The sequence below is a fragment of the Nannobrachium achirus genome (genome assembly GCF_963921795.1).
Source record: "Nannobrachium achirus genome assembly, chromosome: 21".
NCBI lineage: Eukaryota > Metazoa > Chordata > Actinopteri > Myctophiformes > Myctophidae > Nannobrachium > Nannobrachium achirus.
The window spans coordinates 25,874,914-25,882,650 of NC_137828.1; the positions used below are offsets into that span (position 1 = coordinate 25,874,914).

General features: G+C 45.3%; 1 long non-coding RNA gene across 1 annotated transcript; it reads right to left on the reverse strand.

Annotated features, from left to right (window-relative positions):
- Nucleotides 1-1,139: 1,139 nt before the first annotated feature.
- On the reverse strand, nucleotides 1,140-7,305 carry LOC308306555. Its single transcript, XR_013963164.1, has 3 exons — nucleotides 7,194-7,305; nucleotides 3,588-3,727; nucleotides 1,140-2,767 (listed from the first exon to the last, which is right to left on the reverse strand). It is a non-coding gene; the product is annotated as an uncharacterized lncRNA (long non-coding RNA).
- Between the last annotated feature and the right edge of the window lie 432 nt (nucleotides 7,306-7,737).

Here is a 7,737-nt window from a genome sequence, read left to right on the forward strand (position 1 = left end):
TGAAGTTTATCCCACTTGTGTGGAGCATAATACTTGAAGGCCGTCTTTCCTTGCTCACTATTCATAGTTGGACAGGAATACCTAATGAATACCTGTGAGCGAGTTGCATGTCCAGTGACTATTGGTTCTACCAATGTGGATAAATACAAAGGAAGTTTACCACAGAAGGCCTTATAAATAAATAAAATACAGTGTTGCTCTCTATGAACTGTGAGAGATGGCCAACCTACTTTTTCATATAATAAACAATGATGGGTAAGATAATCATCACCAGTTATAAACCGCAAGGCACGGTGGTAGACAGCATCAAGAGGCTTCAGTGTGGAGAGTGAGGCATGCATGTACACAGCACATCACCATAATCAAAGACCGACATTATAACAGATTGTTCAGCGAGAGAGAGAGAGAGAACAAAGAAAAGTCTGACGATTTGATAACCCTAACCCTACAGCCCATTAGTCCGAAACTAGTGAATGCTTACCTGGTGAATTCTAACCCTAAACTTAACCCTAACCAATGTAGGACTAATGAACCTTTGTAGTTATGGGTAGTCCCCTCAGATACAGGGGTCCCCATCCTAAATACTACAGGGTAGTATCAACATCTGTTGTTCATTGGCTAGTTGAAAATAGCATATCTTCTAAGGTTCTGGGTTCAACGTTAAACGTTTTCAGGCCAAGGAGGTCCCTATAACCTTTTCAGTGATTCCATAGTTCCATTGTTTGACAGCAAAATCATCAGAGTATTTACTGTAACCACTTGAACCGTCAATACTTAATAAACTTGACCTTTCACTCTGTACTTGGTCTGCTCTTTTTCTCCACGACACAAAACTCTTTGCCGAATATAGCCGATCTACAAACTCACACGGCCTCGCAGCGCGAGGCATTGTGAGCTTGTAGATCTGCTATTTTTGGCTAATTTTAACTGCTTAGTTGTATCACTGCATTATTACTATGTAATAGCACACTAATTGTTACTGTAAAGCAGACATACTGTATACAGCACAAAGGTTTATCATCTGACTCACGGCTTACCAATAAGCCCTACTGCGAGCATAAACAAGCATAAACAAGCATAAAACATACACGCATGTAGTGTGTGGTTAGTAAGTCCAGAGAGTAGATATTAAGTTGGATATGAAAAATCATTTATTGATACAAAAACAGTAACATGCAAAAGATCTTAAAACAAAAGCACCAGCACAGCATAACACGGTCGAAAACCAACAGTGATTGACAGATGAAGGCAACAATTTGATTGACAGCAGGCGTTACCATAACAACCACCTGAAGCTTACAAAGACAATTGGCATTTGGTGATACATATCGTTGATACGCCTCTTCAGATATATTATATACAGTATATATCGTGATACAATGCATGTTGAATTGTTAATACAGAGAATTAGCAATTTCGTCTAAATCAGTAGTTGTCAAACCTCATCCTTTTTCCCTTTTATTTTTTGTTATCTTGTAGGAGGTTGACTGTTAAGTAACTTGAAAGATAAACATAAAAACCAACATGAGAAAGAATCGTGATAAGATTGTGTATTGTGATACAGCTTATATATATATTTTCCATGTATTCTTCCACAAGATAATGCACCATTTTCAAAACGTCTGCCCTCGATGCAACAAGAGTAACAGTTAACAGAGTACTGACCCACAGGTTGAGAACCAGGGACGTGCTGGGCCCCTGATTCAGCCCGGGAAAAATAGTTGGAGGCCCTAATTGCGCGCTATAGAGAGAGATCTCTCTCCATAGCGCTGCTGCTACTCAAAGATTTGCCATTTCAGATCATGACAAGTGACAAGCCAGTGGGCCAATTACTTGAGTTATAATTTGTCGTTGTCGGGTAGTAAACCGTTTGTTTTGTATTTATCATTTAATAAAGTAATTAAAGAGGCGTTGTGTGCTTGTAGATCGGCTGTTTTCACTACTTTTGTGCGACAGCCTTGTTTGATGAAGCAGGGCTTTGCGAAAAAATGTACACATTTGAAACTTGGAGATACAAGGTTTCTGCCCGACAGTGACGATTTACTTTGTTGGCCGCCCAGCCCCCAAAATGGAACGAAGGCCAACATTATGTTTACAGCAGAATTGAGCAGACATACAGATTAGAGCTTTGGAATCAGTGTCTAAATAATTAATTAATTGATACGTGCACTGCTGCGCAAGGTCATGAGTCATGACATGATGTCCTCCTGACAATTTGATTTGGAAGATAGCCTACTACTGCTGCTTTATTATGGTGAAGTGGTGTCTGGTTCGCGCTCCTCTGCTCTGTGCCAAATTCTGTCTGTCTGTCTGTCTGTCTGTCTGTCTACCTGTCTGTCTGTCTGCCCACAGCGTGGCAGCCAGGCAAAATGGATAAAAAAGACGGACCCTTGAACATTTAGGCGAAATGGCTCTTCAACGGCCGTGAAAAGACTCTCCTCCATGCACGGTGAAAGAGCGAAATCTGTTAAGGCGAATAAGTTATAGGCGAATGGGCTGGTGACCGTGGGAGGTGCTCTCCATTCCGGTAGAAGCTGGTGAGCAGCTCCTGGAAGTCCATTTTGTTTCATTGTCCTCAGGCAGTTGCAGATAAATACTCCACAAATCTGTCCACCAAATCCAAATGTAAAGAGTTCAGTCCAAAAGTGCTCCAGTGGTCGCACATGCTGATCCTGCTGTAGACAGATCCATGCTGCTCTCTCGGAGGTCACTGTGGCAATCCAGAGTCAGCCGCAACGTTGACCTTCCTGGCATGTTTGGGCTTCATCTGTGGAGAAAAACAGAGTTTGTGTAAATTTGGAGTGCCCCAACTAATTGCGACTTAAGGTTGCCATGAGAAATGTCACAGCTTATCTCCGTGTAGACGTGTGTGTGTACACATTTTTACATATGGGTTGGTTCCCTTGATACATCCGGTGACATCACCTATGTAAAAGTCCATATATGGGTATTCCCCAGAATCTTTTATGCCCATATATGGAGATTCCTGATTAAGCCCATATCTAACAGAACTGCATAATGGAATTGCCCATATGTGGAGGAAGACAGCCCATATTATGTGCGGCTGGTTCAGACAGGGATCTCCATGTATGGGCATAAAAGGGACGTACAGTACATGGATCTCCATATAGTATATGGGTAACTGGTCCGATATACATCACTGGCCAGATGGCCAAGAATTGTCGCCCTGAGGCGTCTTACTAGTTTAGTAATCGTAATCAAATCGGCACATAATCGCTGGAATTTCTATTAATACCGTGCTAAAGAACTAAAACAGGGTTCCCACAGCTTTTTATCAATTAATTTCCAAAACTGCGCTGCGAGACGTTGTGAGCATGTAGATCGGCTATTTTCACAATTTCTGGCTCTAATATTTGACAATTTGGCCCATGTTTAATTTGCCATTTCAGAGGTATTAACCAAATCAATAACCAAAGACAATGCATAGCTATTTTTTCCAGGGCCTTCCAGGAGCCTTGATCAATTCCAAAACTTTTCCAGTACTGGAAAAATATGATTCTAATCTCAAAATATTTCCAGGAATTTCATGACCGTGGGAACCCTGGTAATAATTGTGACAGGCCTACCTGGTGCTTATGGGGTTGGCTGGGATGATGGTGACGTAGCTGGTCTGTGGGGCTGGGGCACCGTGGCAGCCTGCATCTTCCTCGTCGATGAAGCGAATGTTCTTGGGCCTTTCTTTGAACTGGTAGGCCAGGATGCCCCGCTGGTAGTAATACACACACACACAAACACACAAACACAAACACAAACACACACACACACACACACACACACACACACACACACACACACACACACACACACACACACACACACACACACACACACACACATTACTCAGGGTTCCCACAAATGTTTTCCAATTAATTTCCAAAACTTTTCCAGAATATTTAACCCAATATACAGGACTATATAACAATAATTCAGCTCAATAACATGTTGCTTACTCCTATGCACAATGCCCAAAGACAGGTAGTGTATGCCAGTGGTTCTCAACCTTTTCAGGCCGTGACCCCGAAATAATCATGTTTTTACTGGGGACCGGCACCCTGACGAGCACTAAAGAGTTGAGAAATGTTGTATAACACTGTTCTATTGTGAAAATAGCAGATCTACATGCTCACAACGCCTCGCAACGTTGTGAGCATGAAGATCGGCTATTTTCACAATTTCTGCCTCTAATATTCAAAGAATGCATAGCTATTTCTCCTGGACCTTCCAGGACTGTTTCAAAATATTTCCAGTAATTTCATGACCGTGGGAACCCTGCTAAAAATATGCCTTGAATATTTATTTTTAAATTACCTATTTGAAAAGAACACGGTTACAATTTAGCCTGACAAATGTGTAGCTATTCTTTAATCAGAAATGTATAAGGTAATAGCTAAACAAATGCCACAATCTGATTAATTGCTTAAATAATTGACAGATTAAACAACGTTTTCAGGCCAAGGACCCATTAGTTGAGAGAGATTGAAGCAGGGACCCCCACAACCTGTTCATAGATTGATTAGATTCCATATAGTTTCATTGTTTGACAGCACAATCATCAGTGTATTTTCATGTCAATTTGTGTTTTCAGATATTTAACCACTTGAACTGTCAATACTTAATAAACTTGACCTTTCACTCTGTACTTGGTCTGCTCTTTTTCCCCTCTACACCAAAGGTCTTTGCCAAAAACAGCTGATTGAGGCGTTGTGAGCTTGTAGATCTGCTATTTTGGGCTACAGTTCTCAGAATATGGACACTAGGGTTCAAGTAGTTAATATAAAAAAGGAGTAGAAAAAAGGTTTATATCACTCAAAGATTTGGAGGACCCCCAGTAGTAACTCCGGGGACCCCCTAGGGGTCCCGGACCTCTGTTGAAGTAAAGAACAGTGCTTTCTCAGCTAAGGGGTCCCTGCTTCATCTCTCTCTCAGCTAAGGGGTCCCTGCTTCATCTCTCTCTCAGCTAAGGGGTCCCTGCTTCATCTCTCTCTCAGCTAAGGGGTCCCTGCTTCATCTCTCAGCTAAGGGGTCCCTGCTTCATCTCTCTCTCAGCTAAGGGGTCCCTGCTTCATCTCTCTCTCAGCTAAGGGGTCCCTGCTTCATCTCTCTCTCAGCTAAGGGGTCCCCTGCTTCATCTCTCTCTCAGCTAAGGGGTCCCTGCTTCATCTCTCTCAGCTAAGGGGTCCCTGCTTCATCTCTCTCAGCTAAGGGGTCCCTGCTTCATCTCTCTCTCAGCTAAGGGGTCCCTGCTTCATCTCTCTCTCAGCTAAGGGGGTCCCTGCTTCATCTCTCTCAGCGAAGGGGTCCCTGCTTCATCTCTCCCGGCTAAGGGGTCCCTGCTTCATCTCTCTCAGCTAAGGGGTCCCTGCTTCATCTCTCTCTCAGCTAAGGGGTCCCTGCTTCATCTCTCTCAGCTAAGGGGTCCCTGCTTCATCTCTCTCAGCTAAGGGGTCCCTGCTTCATCTCTCTCTCAGCTAAGGGGTCCCTGCTTCATCTCTCTCAGCTAAGGGGTCCCTGCTTCATCTCTCTCTCAGCTAAGGGGTCCCTGCTTCATCTCTCTCTCAGCTAAGGGGTCCCTGCTTCATCTCTCTCAGCTAAGGGGTCCCTGCTTCATCTCTCTCTCAGCTAAGGGGTCCCTGCTTCATCTCTCTCTCAGCTAAGGGGTCCCTGCTTCATCTCTCTCTCAGCTAAGGGGTCCCCTGCTTCATCTCTCTCTCAGCTAAGGGGTCCCTGCTTCATCTCTCTCTCAGCTAAGGGGTCCCTGCTTCATCTCTCCCGGCTAAGGGGTCCCTGCTTCATCTCTCTCAGCTAAGGGGTCCCTGCTTCATCTCTCTCTCAGCTAAGGGGTCCCGGCTTCATCTCTCTCTCAGCTAAGGGGTCCCTGCTTCATCTCTCTCAGCTAAGGGGTCCCTGCTTCATCTCTCTCTCAGCTAAGGGGTCCCTGCTTCATCTCTCTCTCAGCTAAGGGGTCCCTGCTTCATCTCTCTCTCAGCTAAGGGGTCCCCTGCTTCATCTCTCTCTCAGCTAAGGGGTCCCTGCTTCATCTCTCTCTCAGCTAAGGGGTCCCTGCTTCATCTCTCCCGGCTAAGGGGTCCCTGCTTCATCTCTCTCAGCTAAGGGGTCCCTGCTTCATCTCTCTCTCAGCTAAGGGGTCCCTGCTTCATCTCTCTCAGCTAAGGGGTCCCTGCTTCATCTCTCTCAGCTAAGGGGTCCCTGCTTCATCTCTCTCTCAGCTAAGGGGTCCCTGCTTCATCTCTCTCAGCTAAGGGGTCCCTGCTTCATCTCTCTCTCAGCTAAGGGGTCCCTGCTTCATCTCTCTCTCAGCTAAGGGGTCCCTGCTTCATCTCTCTCAGCTAAGGGGTCCCTGCTTCATCTCTCTCTCAGCTAAGGGGTCCCTGCTTCATCTCTCTCTCAGCTAAGGGGTCCCTGCTTCATCTCTCTCTCAGCTAAGGGGTCCCTGCTTCATCTCTCTCTCAGCTAAGGGGTCCCCTGCTTCATCTCTCTCTCAGCTAAGGGGTCCCTGCTTCATCTCTCTCTCAGCTAAGGGGTCCCTGCTTCATCTCTCCCGGCTAAGGGGTCCCTGCTTCATCTCTCTCAGCTAAGGGGTCCCTGCTTCATCTCTCTCTCAGCTAAGGGGTCCCGGCTTCATCTCTCTCTCAGCTAAGGGGTCCCTGCTTCATCTCTCTCAGCTAAGGGGTCCCTGCTTCATCTCTCTCAGCTAAGGGGTCCCTGCTTCATCTCTCTCTCAGCTAAGGGGTCCCTGCTTCATCTCTCTCTCAACTAAGGGGTCCCTGCTTCATCTCTCTCTCAACTAAGGGGTCCCTGCTTCATCTCTCTCTCAGCTAAGGGGTCCCTGCTTCATCTCTCTCTCAACTAAGGGGTCCCTGCTTCATCTCTCTCTCAGCTAAGGGGTCCCTGCTTCATCTCTCTCTCAACTAAGGGGTCCCTGCTCTCTCAGCTAAGGGGTCCCTGCTTCATCTCTCTCTCAGCTAAGAAGGGGTCCCTGGCTGAGGGAGGGAGCTGTTGTTGTTGTTAGCTTTAATAGCTTTCAGTTAGCATGAGAGTTAGCATGTGTTGCAAGGTAAAGAAAAAACATTACAGACCTACTGTAGAACAGCCTAACATTTTAACAATACACCCCCATTGAGTCATTCTAGATGATGCCTATTGTCTCTTACCTGAATGGAGTCGCTATATGAAGATATCCACGAAAGCGAGCTTCTTTTCTCTTGTGAAACGAGTTAAACAACAATCCACGAGCCTCTGTTTTAGCCTCCTGGTTGGTCCCGGGTGGTTCAGTCTGAGTGTGATAATTTCGCGTTACACATTACTTCCGCCCTGGACAGGATACGGAAATACTCTGTCTGTGCCAACGCGTCGTAACGCGTGGAAATAACCGGATACAGTAGTCAGTCTCAGCCTGGGATCAATCGCATTCCCAACGTGATATCTTCAAAAAAATAATCTTTGCACGTTCTCCCTCCGTACATCTACAAAGACGTTCAGATTTCAAATATAGAGTTATTTCCCCGGGGCTACAGATGTTACAATTATATACGGCCCAACCTCGGCACGAGTGCATTCTGTATTGTTTAGTAAAAAGCATTTTAATCAGATCAGTGATAGGAGTTATAAGGTGCAATACACCCCAACGGCCGATGGGGTCGCGTTGTTAAAAGCCACCGATCGGATCAAAAATGATTATTATTAAACAACACGGAA